The sequence below is a fragment of the Anopheles moucheti genome, chromosome 2 (genome assembly GCF_943734755.1).
Source record: "Anopheles moucheti chromosome 2, idAnoMoucSN_F20_07, whole genome shotgun sequence".
Classification (NCBI taxonomy): Eukaryota; Metazoa; Arthropoda; class Insecta; order Diptera; family Culicidae; genus Anopheles; species Anopheles moucheti.
The window spans coordinates 95,006,721-95,023,573 of record NC_069140.1 but is presented as its reverse complement, the minus strand read 5'-3'; the positions used below and the strand labels follow the sequence as shown (position 1 = coordinate 95,023,573).

Genomic DNA, 16,853 nt, shown 5'->3' with positions numbered 1-16,853 from the left:
AATGGTGCCAAAACAAGGGAGAGAAGAAAAAAAAATCTGACCGTTCTGTGTTCAATTTCACTCAAGCCAAACACGAGTTTCTTGGCATACAGCTGCTATTGTAAGAGCTATATTGTAAGAGAAACAAACACCACCAAGTGACCATCTACAGATTACCGCGTTTTCAGCTACCGTTTGCAGCTACGCACACTGTTTAAATACAGCTTAGTGGAAAAGCGGATCACAGCACAAACCACACATGGTCGCTTTTGTTGTGTCGTTTCACCTTACCTGAACCTGCCAACGAATGGGTTTGAAATATCCATCTCGGATGGAACTTCCACCTACTTCCATTATACCCCGTGCCATATGGTGGGGGGTTCGGGAAAATTCCTATATCACCCCCCCAAACGCGGTAGGAAAACCATTTGGCACACGATCGACAAATGGTAGGCCGGCAAACCCCCATGCAAAACACACAACACACTGTGGCCATAGTTTTTGCCCTTAGGTCGCCGCTGCTATGTATATCCTCTTCTAATGAACAACAAACAAGCGCACAGTCGGAAAATTAATGTGAGAGGAAATTGTCGACGCTCCATCAGGAGGTTCGATTTAAAACAGCGCACAAACACAGTGAACCCCAAAAGCAAACCCCTTCTTTTCAAAGCGTTCTCCGTTTCCCGAGGGCATAAATAGACGAAAAAAATAAATGTTCAAACCATGTCACGCCGTGTCGTGGCAGATTGTGTGCGAGGTTGGAAACACACTCGCACCCTTCATCCTTGCCCAGGTTTTTTTTTCGACAGCTCCACGACTGTGTGTCAATCTTGCGATCTGAATGATGATGATGATGGTTAATGGATACCGGCTTTCACTCTCCACCGGAGAACTTGAACCAGATTTCACGGTTTACACGATTTACAAACGCCAAATTCGGGGAAGCGCTCGTTTGGGGGCACAATGTTGGTAAATGTTATGTTTTATTTTCATATGAACTTTATTTACCCCCACTCATAATACCACAAACTCATCCGGGTGGAACTGGTGGGCAAACTCCCGGGCGGGGACCAGATTTAGCACATTAAATAATTAAACTCAATCCCACCATCTACAGCTGTGCGGTGTTTATACACGCTTGTATGGCCAGTTTTGCCATATTTATTTTCCCCAATGACTGACAACAAACCAGTGATGTGACCGGAACCGGAATGTTGCAGTGCTTTGCAAACCTGAAGTGCAATTTTCGCAAACCTCAAATTGACAGGAAATATCGATTTCTCAATAGAAAAACACCATCCCCAAAACCCTACCACAAGTCACGGTGGTGTGTACGCAGTGCATGATGTGGTGATGTGCATAATGATTCAGATGTGCATTTTTCTAGAGAGTGAGTTAATTCAAATCTTCAAGAAGAAAAGTATTTATAATTCTTTTGCGATTTAACTCATGCACAGAGAATTAAAACACTCAAAACAGATCTGATTTAACTGTTCACTTTACCATGACTTTTAACTCGTGGTTTAAATTGGGTGTGAGTCAACTCTAAATTTAACTCACTCTTTAGTTAACTCAGTACTAAAATTATGAGATGAAGCTCGCCATGAATCTCACTCGCACATGAGTTAACTCAAGATTTAAATCACAAGTTGAAGATCGTCGCGAGGAGTTAAATCCTGAGTTAACTCATGATTTAAACCATGAGTTGTATGAGCCGCGAGGAGTTGAGTTGTACTGTGAATGAGTTGATGGCGTAGAAAAGTGAAATGGAAAGATTTTTCGAACGTGGGGCAAAAAATGGTTGCATGGAGAGAGGAAGAAGAATCTACTTGCATTTATCAATCTATATGAGTGAATTAAAGAGTTCAATCATTATCCTAATTCTTCTACACTGATTTAAATCCTCCCAATGAATTAAATTTCCCATCTCTAGTTGCGTAGGCTTCTTTTTCCGTTTTCGGAAAACCAAAATGTTTCCTTCCGCTCAATCTGTGTCCACTTCACCGAACAGGGAAAATGTACAAAAAAACAACACAGGTATGCGCCGCCAACAGCAAATACACAAACGGTATCCACCCAAAAGCACACGAGGTTCAACAAACGAAAATTCATAAAATATGCAAAGCCTCACAATCCACCGTTGTCTGTGCAGCGTTTTTTTTTATTTCACCTCCACTCTCTACGAACCGATTTAGGGTTGGGGTTAGGGCTGGAGTGGCTTCGGGGTAGCTTTAGGTATCGCACATTCAAGGATTACCTTCTATTTCCCTACACGCCTGCAGGCAAAAGCCCTATCCTGCGTACGTCATCGCTGCTGTACGATGTGGTAAAACAAAATGTTAATAAATTCATCCAAAGGACGTTTCAAGAGTTTTGCTGCAAGATTTCACCATGATAAGAAACGCGGTGGCAGAAGCAGAAATGCTGCACGGTGTTATTTAAAATTGAGAAACATTATTGTTCTTACATCGGTTTGTTTCTCTTTTTAGCTCATTTTTAAATGGCAAATACACACACCAAAATGGGTGATGCGGGTAAATCTGGTGCAAAGTTTGTTTTGCGATCAACTTTTGGAACAAACTCTCGTAGAAATCCCTCCAGATATTCATAGCCGCGCAAAGAATAAAAAAAAACAATGGAATTGTGTGCAATAAACAAACTTTACGTTCTGTTCCATATCTAATACAGTACTACACACAAAAAGGAACGTAAAGGTACGGAGGGTGCAAGTACTAGTAGTTTCGATGAAAGCTTCACGACCACAATGCAAAAGATAAAACTTAAGACCAACAAACGTACGTGCTTGGCGGCTCATTCAAGCTTCCTTACATCCTGGGTTTGCACCATTAGTCCGCTACCTTCTCATCGCTGCAACAAGGAACCTTACCGAAACATATTTTGTATGCGTGTTTTTGCTACGTGCCACCTAACCCTCAATAACACACAACACCTGAGCTATTCCTCATTTGCAACATTATTCAATCCACACCGGCCGATACCTTCCGGATTTTGCAGAGTACACGATTGTTCCTTTCGACCGATCTGATTTTTGCTCGCGCATTCTTAAAGGCGCTTTGGCGGAATGTGCTTGGTGTGTGGAAAGTGTAGGTGAGTGATGATTTTTCGCCCCATTATCGCACCGGAACTGCGCCGATCGCCCATATTTGTGTTTCGTTGTACCATGCCGATCGATGCCATTTAGCGGATGCTCCATCTGTCCCTTGCAAAAGGGAGGCAGCGGTGTCGTCGATTGACGTCATTTAGTGGGAAAACTCCATTTCGGTTGAGACGCGCGGCACGGCAGAAGCGTACGCAAAATTCTAACGTTGCTTATCTGAGGTGCGATTATGATGTACGACAACGAGGAAAAGCAAACACAAAAAATAGAACACATGATATATTACACCCAAGGGAACGGAAAATACTCCACAGGGTGAAAATCCTGACAAATATCGGAAGAAAATGTTTGTAAAAAGGCAAGATTATTTCCATTTGGAAGTTGAAATAACTACTATGCAGAATGGTTCACTGCAGATGCAAGCAGTAAATACCAAATGGAATAGTTTTTCTTAGCGTTGGTCAACTTACAGCTCAATACAAGCTCAAACAATTGAAAATGAAGCCATGTGAGATAAATAGCATTACTTAATGATTTTCCTTGCATTGGGAAACTAAATTCCTCATTCTTTTCCTCAAAAAACGCACAATGCACAACAGCATTAGTCAGAAGATGCATTGACAAAAATGAACACGAATTACGGCAATAAGGGTAATAGTGCCCACCGGCCAAAAATAGAACCGATCAAGGAAACCGAGAGCGCCATGCCAGCCCTAATAATACAAAAAAAAACAAAAACAAAAGCATTTTCCTCTACACAATCGCCGCATGCGTTTCTCCTCGGTGGGAAAAATAGGACTTAAAATTGGGACCGAGCGCAATGCAACGCGGCGAGGACTTTGCACTTCACCGCACACATGCAACACAAGCTGCTATCGAAACCATGTAAACGTCACACGAAGGTGTAACGACCTGCGCGCCACACTTCCTTCTACAACAAATCCGAAGGGTTGCCTGTCGCAACTTCGAAATAGGGCTTCGCGGAAACAAACCGGCAACAGAGATAGCACGGCGAAAAAAAAATAAGTCAAGAATTGACTGTTCATGGGATGACAATGGGGCCACCACGCGGCAGAGATTGAACCATCGGCATCGGTGCCAACGGCACTACGCCGTGTGTAAATGTCAGCGGCCGGAAAAGTGGGAAACTTCTCGATTGTTTCTCGGGTTGAGTAAAGTCCGCCGTACGAAAGTACGCCAGTGACATAATAAACATTCACCCAGCCAGGCAGGGATCACCAAACTCCTATCGTCGTCTTGGTTGGCGGGGTATTAGGATAATTTTTAAGATTGAGCTCCTAGTCCAGTAGTTAGCGATTTATACAGTAGATGGCGCCAAACATTCAATTTGAGATAGTATTAGCGATATTCGAAGTTAAAGTCGAAATTAGGGGATTATTAAATAAATTTGACTGTTTAGACATACAGGGTTTTACACTTTACTTCAGACTGGCAGCACACATTTTTTGACACGCGGCACTCGATTTCTTGTCGCAGGCGCACATTTTTGATTGCAAGCATCGGATTTTTGATCGGGAGCATTTAATTTCAACAGCCAGATGCTTGAAAGCTTTCCGGCCGCATGTTTATAATCCCCCTTGTGAAAGATTGGTTTGAGTTTGTAGCATTTGTTTATATGCAATATTGTTTGTTTTTTTAGTTACCTGATAAGTTTTGGTCCAACACATGTTTAAAAAATTGTGAGAAGGTTTAAAAAACATGTATTGGATAACGTATCTGAAGAATTATGCCCGAATCGCTCTAATTCTATGTATGCAACAGATTTATTTAAATGTGCAGCAGTGGATCCTTGGAGATAAACCTATGTCCATTGGATTGGTTCAAAATTGTGCTAACCGACAGAATGGCGGCAGATTTCTAATCTTCTCCAGAGCTATTCACGGACATCGGTGTAATCATTTTGCGTAAACCTCATATCTTCCCACCTCATACTGCTGCTGCTAACAATAGTGTTGTGAGTCATTAGACAGGTACGTAATTGTTCACCCACGATCTTGTTTACAGGTATCACACAGGTATCACAACGTGTTACACATTAGGAACACATTTAGAGCTACGCAAACAATTCAATTGGAAGCACACAATGAACCTAAAGAAAATTAATACAATTTCAAACTATGCATTTCTAAATATGTAATGGTGTTATAAGCTCAATAAATTTTATTGAATCTTCGATTGATGTTTAGCATTTCTGCAATATCTTTGCCGAAAGCACCATTTTCGTACGCTGTAACAACACGGTTTCGATCTTCGTCAGATGTAGTTTTGTTACGGCGTCGAGGTACAGCCTCTGATGTATCCAAGTTTGCTGTAGGATTATCATGAACAGAATTATCTCCTTGTTGTATTGCAAGGATAAAATACACAGTACCTCTTTGAAATGCGTAGCTCTAAATGTGTTTCTAATGTGTAACACGTTGTGATACCTGTGTGATACCTGTAAACAAGATCGTGGGTGAGCTAGAGAATTTCGGACGAACAATTACGTACCTGTCTAATAACACACAACACTATTGTTAGCAGCAGCAGTATTACGTGGGAATATAGGAGGTTTACGCAAATTGATTACACCGATGTCCGTGAATAGCTCAAGAGAAGATTAGAAATCTGCCGCCATTCTGTCGGTTAGCAAAATTTTGAACCAATCCAATGGACATAGGTTTATCTCCAAGGATCCACTGCTGCACATTTAAATAAATCTGTTGCATACATAGAATTAGAGCGATTCGGGCATAATTCTTCAAATACGTTATCCAATACATGTTTTTTAAACCTTTTCACAATTTTTTAAACATATTTTGCACCAAAACTTATCAAGTAACTAAAAAAACAAACAATATTGCATATAAACAAAAGCTACAAACTCAAACCAATCTTTCACAAGGGGGGTTATAAACATGCGGCCGAAAAGCTTTCAAGCGTCTGGCTGTTGAAATTAAATGCTCCTGATCAAAAATCCGATGCTTGCAATCAAAACTGAGCGCTCGCGACAAGAAATCGAGTGCTGCGTGTCAAAAAATGTGTGCTGCCAGTCTGAAGTAAAGTGTAAAACCCTGTATTTCTGGTATACTTCCGCCACACATGCGGAACTTGAATAGCATTTGAATAACTTTTGTCCACAAGAGTATGTGTAGAATTGATGATGTGCGATATACTTGCTGTCTCTCGATACATTTGACGGTCTAAAGTCATAGTGTTGCTCGAGGACTAGCTGCATAATAGGTTCATTCATTCCCTTGATTCGCTTGATGGTCGTTAGAATAATGAAGAACCTGAAAGCCATATTCATAACAACCTGCGCAAAGAGTTTCTCATCCCTGAACGAAAGGACAGTGTCGTTTTGGACTCATATTGAAGCGAGGAGGGAATTCCATTAACTTTCTCTGGCAATTTTATCGATTGCCAACGTGAACCACCCGTCACTTTTACTGCGATTCAAATACACCTCAAAGCGAGTACGGAGTACGGAACGTTTGTAAGAATAAATTAAATGAACCAAAGAGCCCCCGTTGAATCGAATTAGGAGCCCCTAGTTACGTCACCCTGAAGTGACGTTTGGTATTGACCACCACCACTACCTTCTTTGAGAAAACTATTCCGTGATTTTTTTGAGCTCGTTCGCCCAGGTTAAGTGGGTGTGTAGTGACACGATCGTCAGCATAATGGCGAAATAAACGATGGGATCGAAAGCAGGGGAGTTACCGCGATCATTATCATCACATCACATCATCATCGTCTCATCGACGGAAGCCAAAATAGAAAATGGTCTACGGCTAACTGCAAATGGCATGGTTTCCTTTATGCTTCCATGCTGCCAGGCTCCCAATATGCGGTGAGAACCCAACATGGCGTCTTTCGAGTGGCCACTCTTTGTGCGAACCGTCGCCATCGAGTGGCAGCAGCCTCTTCTTGTGGTTTGTGGACAGAAAACCGGACCCTTGTGCCGTTCGAGTGACAACAACAGCTGACTGCTGGTGGCTGTGGAGCACCGAAAAGTTTGGCGGGAGTGATCGCCACGAGAAAACAATACCCAAATCTCCGCAACAAACTCTGCTGCCTTCTGCGTACACCCTCCTTCTTCTCACCGGACATTCGACTACTTTGCAAGAGGCACGACACCATTGACATTCCTTATTAGTGCACGATGATCTATCTGCTCGCTGCTGGCGTGGCCAAACTGGTGGAATGTATTTTTTCCCCTCCTCTTGTGATTTGTTTTTACTCACTGCTTCCCAATGGCGATTGCTGGGCGATCATGTAACCTTCTCGTCTGTCAACCTTGTGACGTCACTCCGACGTGTTTGACATTCTACGGGGTGATGCAAGCGTATCGCGTTCGTATGGAACTGGAGTCAATTTAAAATGAATATAAACCCAAACACCCAACTTCATAATAACATATTCTTTAAATCTTGAAATAAAAATCCTGAACTATTCGAACTATTCGAAAGAACACAAACCTAACCTTCAGCAACTCTCAGAAATATAAAAATACAATAAATTAACACCAGTAGGTTGCTGTTTGGCAAGGGAACTCCACTTACCTGTCAGCATTGATTCGCCCGTCCGTATGACTCATGACAACTCATGGACACTACTAACCACCCAAGGTGCGGTAGGAGGCCGGTTATTCACTCAAGATTCAAGATCATTCTTCTTTTCCCATTTTGGGGCGAAGTATGTCCACGGATCGGTCATCAAACTTTTGCACACCTTCATCCACACGCAGAAGAAATTGTTGGTGTACAAAGCGCAAAAAGAATAAAAGGAAAATCTTACCAAAAAGAAAACAACAAACAACTACTCGTCACATAACACATAAAACTGAAGGGGCTCGGTACATTTTGGCAAACACGAATTAGTCATCGTCTGTTCGTGCGCTTCCTCCTCCCTCTCTGTCTCTCTCTGTCTCTCTCTTCTCTCAATCTCTCTAAGGTTTCGCTTCCAATCGCACGGTTGAAGAGATAGAACAATATTTGTCCAAGTCTTAAGAAGACCCGGCCCGAACACGCAGGAATAAAATAAAATTGCGAATTGCGTGAAAAAGGTCATGTTTGCAGGGGTGTATGCACAGACCGGCGACGAGACCGCTTTTGCAAATAAGTCTCGTAAAACTTAGCAGTCGAATAAAGCTATTCCGGCATATCCGAGAAACCATGCCATGAGTGACCGTTAAAATCCGATTGTCAAATGTAACACCGCACCTATCACATAATGCAAAACGGTAAGAGAGGGATGAATTCTAGACGCATGTCTAATTTGGGTATGGCGTGCGAGTTCGTAAAAAGAACCGTACCAGATAATCGATAAAACCTCCAACATTTAGCACAATAAAGCAAGGGGACATTATAAATAAACACTGTGGTGGGATGTTTCATTCTAAGCAGCGCATGTAGCAAACTATTGGACGCTCGGTAAAGCTAACACACCAGTCGGACACGGCCAGGTTGGACAGGATAATCTGGATATCCTTTCTGTCTTCCACAGCTTTTACATATCAAAACGAAATATTTAAATACTTCGTGCCATGAGTCTCTATTGTTTTCCGTATATACAGAAGACTCATCTAATTTACACTAAAACGACCCGAGTGCGTTATTTTCGCACTTCGATCGAAAAGGATATTTAACGATAAAAAAATACAAATGGTTTATTAATGTGAAAAATGTGAAAATTTGCGTTTGATTTTGATTTATCCTAGTCGGGATTGACTAGGCCATGTTTTCTGTCAAAAATTGACAGTTCGACCATGCAAGCCCAGTTAAAACACTAATACAAAAGCAAGTGATGTTTAGTGTGGTGGAAACACGTCAAAAGGTAAAGATAAATGACTTTTTTTTTATTATTACAATTCTATATTTTTCTAAACAAATATTGAATTGGCTCAAGCAATAACAACTCAACACATGAGATGGAGTTGAAATGTGTGCGTCATATTACATACATTAGACAGCAGTCACTTCTCAGAAATAATAAATTATGTATAGCTCAGAAAATTAACTAATAATCGATCAATATACCCCAACGGTCGTATTAGTGTTGGGTGTTTACCTCTTTGGAATAACCATGAATACCAAAATTCGTACATCATTTAGTTTTATTTCCCTAAAATAACAAAACAAAATATCGAGCATAAACACAGTAAAGAAGAATAAAGTTCCGTTCCCAGAAACATTCGTCATGAGAAACGATAGAAAGAATTAGTTAAAACATTTTATCGCATTCCACGATAAGTGCACATTCTTATCGTAATCTCTCCTATTACGAGAATTCAAGCAATAGCATATAGCTCGTACACCACAAGCGGCGCTAGCAAGAGCACATCGTGCATTAGAATATTATGCTCAATTTATATTCTTAACGTTTTGTTTTTTCCTCAGGAGCTGTTCTATTCTTCAGAGACACTCTGGGAACTTTAGCGCCTGTGTGTGTGTGTTTCTATCGCATCCAATTGGAACCTCTCAATCGAAGGTTGTTACGTAGCGATATAGCAGCACAATGCCCAGAACGAGATCAGGTTGCCAATTTGAAAGCATCCCCGGGTATAATCCGCTCGATAAAACCCCCCATCATGCCCGCCGATCCCGTGGCTAGCCTTCCGGCAGGTCGTTCGCGGCAATTCGTCTCAACCCACCACGTGCCACAAGGCGGCGGCTGTTGGCTAAACCCGAAAAGCAGCTACGGACTAGGGCGGATTAAACAAAGAAACATGCGAAACGAGCACCACACCGGCCCGTGGGTGTGCGGTAGTCAACGGCTTACCATATTCGCATTTGAATAAAAATCAATTTTATTGCCTTGCCCTCGGACGCATGATGTTGTTGACGCATGAAATCTACAGGGCAGCAGCAGTCAAGAGATCGAACAAGCGTCAACCCCGAACCTCGCACGGCCAAACAAAATGTGCGAAATGCGCGAGAAGAGAGTTATAAAACTTTTGCACAACCTTTACGCTTCCTTTAGCCGAAATGACGCGCGGGTCGTAAAACGGTCGCATATCGGCAAACAAACGAGGAAAAAAAATGTGTACATGTGTGAGCGGGATAAAAACTAAATGAAACAAACGTTACAACCTGTTCCGAATCGGTCCGTACAGGCATATCCGCGCAGTAAATAACAGGGTGTGATTGACAGGAATGCATCTCCTCCTGACGCGCCCGTGCCGATTATTTCCACAGCGCGACACTTAACAGAGTTTGTCAGCTGATCGGACCTGGAGATGGGCGAATTCCACAAACCCACCCTCTCACTACACACACACACACACACACCCAACCGTGGCATTTGCCGGATTTGTTAACGTCCCCACGTCCACACATGCGCTTCCTGCATCGGCATTCGCGGTGGCACGACTCCAAAAAATGCACCTTGCAAGCGCAGCAAACCGACTAGCAGTCAAGCTCAACTCATTTGCGACCGACCCCAAAAAAGGGGTACCCCCAAGATAGCTGGCCCCCCGTATTGGGAATCGCGATCTCGGGTGGTGGTTTTCTGCCGGGCGAGGGCCGCAAGACGCAATCAACGTGTCATTTGTACTCATTTGTCTACGCAATGAGCGAGCCGCGAGCTCGTTTAATGTCCGAACCGGGTCTCGTCACGAGATCTTTGTGTGGCCACTGAAGCATTATCGAGTGGTACGCCACACGCGACAAATCAGGAGAGGCGCAGATTATGCGGCCGCTTTTGCAAATCGGACAGATCGCTGACGGCAGATAAGTGGCAGAGTGCGCCGGCACACATATATGGTGCGTTGGATCTCGAGATCTGGAGTTCGCTTTCAATTAACGTCCCGATTGCAATCGAGCACCGCCGACCACAAACCCCGATTCGGAAGGAAGTGATTTAAAATTCTAATGTCCGAGCAACTCTGGATCCTTCACGTGCCAAGGACTATCGTTTGTTGGCCATTAGAGCGCACAAGAGGCACTGATGATCCGGGGGCTCGGTGAGGGTAATGCACATAGGGCCCAAACTGGCGCCATTCGTTGGCCGTTGTTCTATTCTCGTAAATACTCTCAAAGTTTACGAAAAGGATTGTCTTGAAGGGAAGAACGCAGTGGATGCGTTGAAGAAATATATCAGGTAGAGAATTACGAAAATGTCTGGTAAGAATATCTTACGAAAGAATATCTCGCAAAATCAGAGGCGAATGTAGCTGCCCAACTCAAAGTCTCTATAAAAAAAAACAACAACACCATCTGGTAAAATATTCAAATCAATACATCTTAAATTGCCGAAGTTATAGCCATAGAAAAACGCTATACCTCAATGTTTCTCAGAACAACCCAGAATTTCTCGGACACCTGGTAACATGCTTCATATAATTCTAACTATCTAATTCGTATATCTAACCCTAAATATCTAAAAACTAAAATAATGTAACAAATAATATCTAAATATCTTATTCTAATATCTAACTAGGTTTTCCACTATATGCTGTAAGAAACCCTGCATTTTTCTTCAGTCAGGTTTAGTATCGGAGATGACAGTTGGCATCTCGGACTTGACTTGTACAATGGAAGAAAAATATTGTAAAATCATTTTAATATAGTATATTTTTGTATTGTATTTGTAATGTGTTATATTATTCTTGTTAAAGAATCGTAGAACACGGGTTTCACAATAATAAAAACCGGGTAATGACATTTCTGCACCGCGATTATTAATAACCCTTCTTAAAATATCACACTAAAAATTCTTATTTACACGACTGAACTGAATTTACAGCCTGCAAAATTGCAACTTCTACACACCATGCTGCACTCAAACGCACCCAACATTCTTAGGAATTTCGCCAAATCATACATTTGCTAATTCATTTGCGTTGAGCTATTTGGGCCGCACACGGCTCACGTGTGAGTAAACTCAGTTTGCTAAAATGAGATTCAGCTCACGAGCTCAGTGTGAAACTGTGCTCATCTCGTGACCATGCAGCCCTTGTGAGAAACCCTGCGCTTTCATCGCACCCGAACCGCCGTCCTTACCTTACCATTATTAACAAAATCACGCACGATCATACCCGAACGAAAATATTATACTTCCTCTCCCTTGCGACGGAGAGCCCCAACGAGTGGCTAAAAATATTTTAAAATCTAAATAAAAAACACATACACAACAACACGATCATCGTGGGATGCATTCCGCTTGTGGTTTGGGAGATGATATAGGACAATAAACAGCACATGCAACGTAAAGCAAGGATACAAAAGAGTCCTGAATCGGCCGACGAACGTTATGATTTAAATAAACCTATTTCTGGCTCATCAAACGCAAAAATAAAACGTTGCTGCTGGTGAGATATAAATAAGGGAACGTGAAGAATTTCACACCCACGACGAACATTCCCCATCCCGTCTTCGGCAGGTAGGGAGATGAAAACATAATCGAGGTTACCCTTTGCGTTACGATTTATTGCGTTTCGATCTAGTGTAAGCCTTCATATGGTTCGATACTAATCACTCATTAATAGACATTAAATCCCTCTTTAAAAAAAACCCTTGCTTCGATAAGGTGTTTTTCAATAAAGTTTTCCAAAAACGATCGAGTTTGATATCCTCTTTAATGGGCTCATTCCGCTACAGGTAACGCAAGATGTTGATTTATTTTTACTAGCACACTGGTCTGGATTGCACTCGTTGCGTTTCAAAAAAACAAAAAACGCTCACAAAGCGACACAAAGGTATCCGCTGGATGGATAGAGCGCCTGTTTCGTGATCACGATGACCGAGCGTACTACTGCGTAGTTACCGGAGGTCGTGTATCCGCGAGCAGTTAAAGCGTGTTTTTTTTTTCGTCTCTCTTTGCGCATATGGCAGGAGGGATTTCCCTCTCCCGCGCGTAGTTGTCGATCGTACGGACGTACTAACGAGGCAGATGAATGAATAATCCATCGCTAATTGAAAGCGAGTAAAGGCTATTACGAACCACAGCGATCTGGAAAGTTGCAATAAAAGGTAGGCGCCGCTTTGTATAATGTTAAAGGTAATAGTTATACGAACTGTTTTAGGAAAATGAACGACAATAATTTCATTTTTTTTATAACTAAATCCAATGTTAAAAAGAAAAAGAAAACAACAAACTATTAAGAAAAAGAAAACAAACCCTACTAGCGATGGAGTAAAATTTCACTGGCTGGCTCATAATACATATCTGTAGTATGATCCCACCGAGAATGAGAGTAGCTTATTGATCTGTGTTTGTCTTGCGATATGTAGTAAACCCTTCTCGATGCAGTTAAAGCGTAATCAAATAGACGGATATTCAATAAAGACGCTAGTTAATTACGTGGCAATTGGAAGACATTTGTTACACTGTGAAGAATGACACAGTGAAATGAAACCCCAGCAACTGAAATGGGTGCTAATTTAGTATTAACTACAACACATTTTTTAATTGAACGTGAACAAATAAACACATCATCGAACTGACAAACATTGGCAAAAGTATTGACAACACCCGGAAGAACATCTCAAACATGCAAAACAGCTTTTTTTTCCTTTAAACCTTTCACATTGGGGTTGCCGCCGCTCATAACCATGCTGGAATTTCAAGTCTCTGTTACAGCGGATAAATTACACCACCGTTCCTCGTAACGCCTACCTCCCACACCGTTGTACCAATTCCTACGCTTCACATCGTAATAATAATAATAATAGTTAAATTATGAACCACCAGGCCAGCTCCCATGGGCCCCACAATTTACGCTATCGTGAAGCCGTTTTTACTGCCTACCAGAAGGGAAAACGTGATCGCACAAACTTACTTTCCCATGACCGGGGACTGGTTTGATTTAAATTGTGGCAGTGAGCCGATTTTGCCTTGCATCGTGAGAGTGGAGGCTGGCAGTGAGTAGCACGACTCACGCAATCGCCGTGAGTGAGCCGATCGTTTTGATGGCTTTCGTTCGGTGCAACACTATTCAACCGTGTTTTCCCGAAACATGTCGAATGGGTGATGGTTTGCATTAAATTTTGCTTTAGCCACGGGTCTGGAAGAAGGGAACCGCTCTTTTGTGTGTGTTTTCACGCAAAGATTCGTTTTGGTTGGCATTTTCCCTCCCTAAAGAAAGTTGCTACTTGGCACACGGAAAATAATGCACACACCTTTCATGATACACGCAAAAGACGCATTTCATTTGCTGTTACTACGAAAAAAAATCATTTTTTTTTTGCTTTGGTTCGTTAGTAACCAAATCCCAGTGGGGTTCCAAGCTACGCTCCAACACCGTATTACGTGATAGAGCAGAAGTACTCGCAACACACTAAACAATAGTGAAATCCATACACATGCCAATGTTCCATCGACAGTTTAGCACATATGCAAAGAGCCTTGGTATGGAAGAAAAACAACCACCACTGGTCATCTCTCTAACATCACACACACAGCCGGAGACGTGAAATTGGAGGTGATGTGGCGAGATATTGGAATCCACTGCCTCCCGCGGTAGAGCTTCGCGGCTTAAGAATTCCGTTCACGCCATTGCCATTGCGCGCATACAACCTCCAACAAAGGCATTTAAATCATTGGACCCAGATTGGCACACAAAAAACTAACGCCATGGTGGCTAATATTGTGTGGTAATCATGATGACGTTGTGAATGATGATAGCTCCCGACACATAAGCATCGGATGGACGCGAATAGTGGTGATTGCAGTTATTAAGGTCAAATATTTACTGGTAGCAACGTAGCATTACGGTCACGAGGATAAAATTCAATTCTAATTCAAATATGTAATTTTATTTATACGAAAACACACCTTAGCCCTAGACTTAGGTTAGACCCATGTAAATATTCTTATTTTGGAATGGTTCAACCCCTTAAAATTCATTAACTGTCTTCTTGGAGATTAATAAATCGTATAGCATTCATAGATCTTTGAAGATTCAAGAAGCTTTTAATGTTTGAATGTCTGCCTGCGGAAGATTAACACCGAATTATTAATTAGTAATTAGTAATTACATAACAGTAATTAGTTAACACAACTTGCTTTTTCCATATTAAACTTTGCGTATCGAAATTAAATCAAAAAGCGAAAAAAACACTTGAAACATACAACAGCACTGGGTAGACACATACGCACACAAATAATCGCAATACTGATTATATCATTCTGCGTCAAATTGGTGACTCGTACCCCTGGCAAGGGACTGGAAAGGCAGGTAGAAAAGCAGAAAAATGTACCACATTTCTACGCACCCACACGTTTTGCGGCAATGGTATTTGAAAATAGATACAATTTGCCATATCGATCGTACAAGCGCTTGAAGAATCATAATTGCCGACACATGGCCAAGGGCTTCCATCCAGCGATCCACAGCCACATCCAACAACAACAACAAACGTACACAAACCTTTGCCCGCACACACACACAAACACACATACAATGGCAAAGAGCGATGTTTCGTTTTGTTTGCTTTGAGCCGCTCCAAGCAGGGGCCTCCATATCAAATTAATGTGCGGTGTCGTGTGTACACCCCGCGTACACCAGAGCAGCAGTTGGGTTTTGGACGCAAAACCACAGTTTGTGTGCGCTGTTGTTTTCTTTTTTTGCATCAAAGCGAATGATTCGGATTTATCTTTTTGTTTAAGAGGAAATTAAAACATAAATCGCACCCGCTTTTCTCGGAAAAACGCCAAGAAGCAGATAAAGAAGAGAAGCGATTTTCCTTCGCTCAACTGTCGCTTTTGCTTATGCTTGGCGCATGGAGCAGCATGATGGTGGATTGGCGTGGTAGTAGTGCTCTGTACGTACTATTTATAGTACGGGAGACCAATAAACCAAAAAACCAGCCCGTCATGAATGACATTGGGAAGCATACGGGTCTTTCCCCACCGGCACCCATGATGGGGTGCATGAAAAAAGCATCCAGAGCACGGTGTGTGTGTGTGTGTGTGTTTGGCGAGCACACGTACGGGAAAAGCTGCATGCGCGCGTGTGCGGCTTTTGTTTGTGGTTCCCGGTTGTGCACGTATGTGTGTGTAAACTAACACACGCGCATAGTCGATTCTCGTTCGGCTGTACTCAGCGGAAATATGCAGCAGACTCCGCACGGACTAACTGTGATGACGTTGCACAGTCAGCGAAATGGCGAAGAATGAAAAACAATACAGGCAGTCTCCGAGATACGCGGCAGAGATAATCGCCGGGATTGGCAGAGCGATGGTATTTGGTTTGGGAGTCTAAGGATATTTGCGTGTTTTTGCCGTACTTGAATGTTGTTGTCAAATATTAGAGAGGATTTGGACCTCCTGGGTCTTTTTCGCCTCTGTGCCGTACTTGAATGATGATGAAATAAAATGTTTTACATGAAAAATAAAAAAATCAATTTAATGCAGTATAGTCTTTCCTAGTGAGTCAGTATAAACTTTCCCAAAAAACACTACGCATTTTACGTACTAACTTATTGCTACGCTAGACCAGGCTCCTGGCCAGCTACAGGAGTCCTCTAGAATTCCGCTTCAATTTTGTTCTGTCCATGTGGACGACCAATAAGGCCTTTAGGGGGGCTGGATCGTCCGGTGTTATTCTCATGACATGATCTGCACCACCAGAGCAGCTTGGCGAGGCTAATTCTTGCGGCGATAGTGAGTCCGAACAGCGCTGGTCATTACCCTTCCACACGTATGAGGCCAAAAATTCTGCTGAGTATCTTCGTCTCAAACGCAACTAAGAGGATTTCGCCAGTTTAGGACATAGTTTATGCTTCAGAGGCGTACGTGAGCGCCGGAACGA

General features: G+C 42.3%; 1 protein-coding gene across 1 annotated transcript in view; it reads right to left on the bottom strand.

Moving 5' to 3' along the window:
* Positions 1-16,853, bottom strand: part of LOC128298862 (serine/threonine-protein kinase Genghis Khan) — a 48,468-nt gene that overhangs the window by 29,438 nt on the left and 2,177 nt on the right. The gene's annotated exons all lie outside the window — the stretch shown is intronic.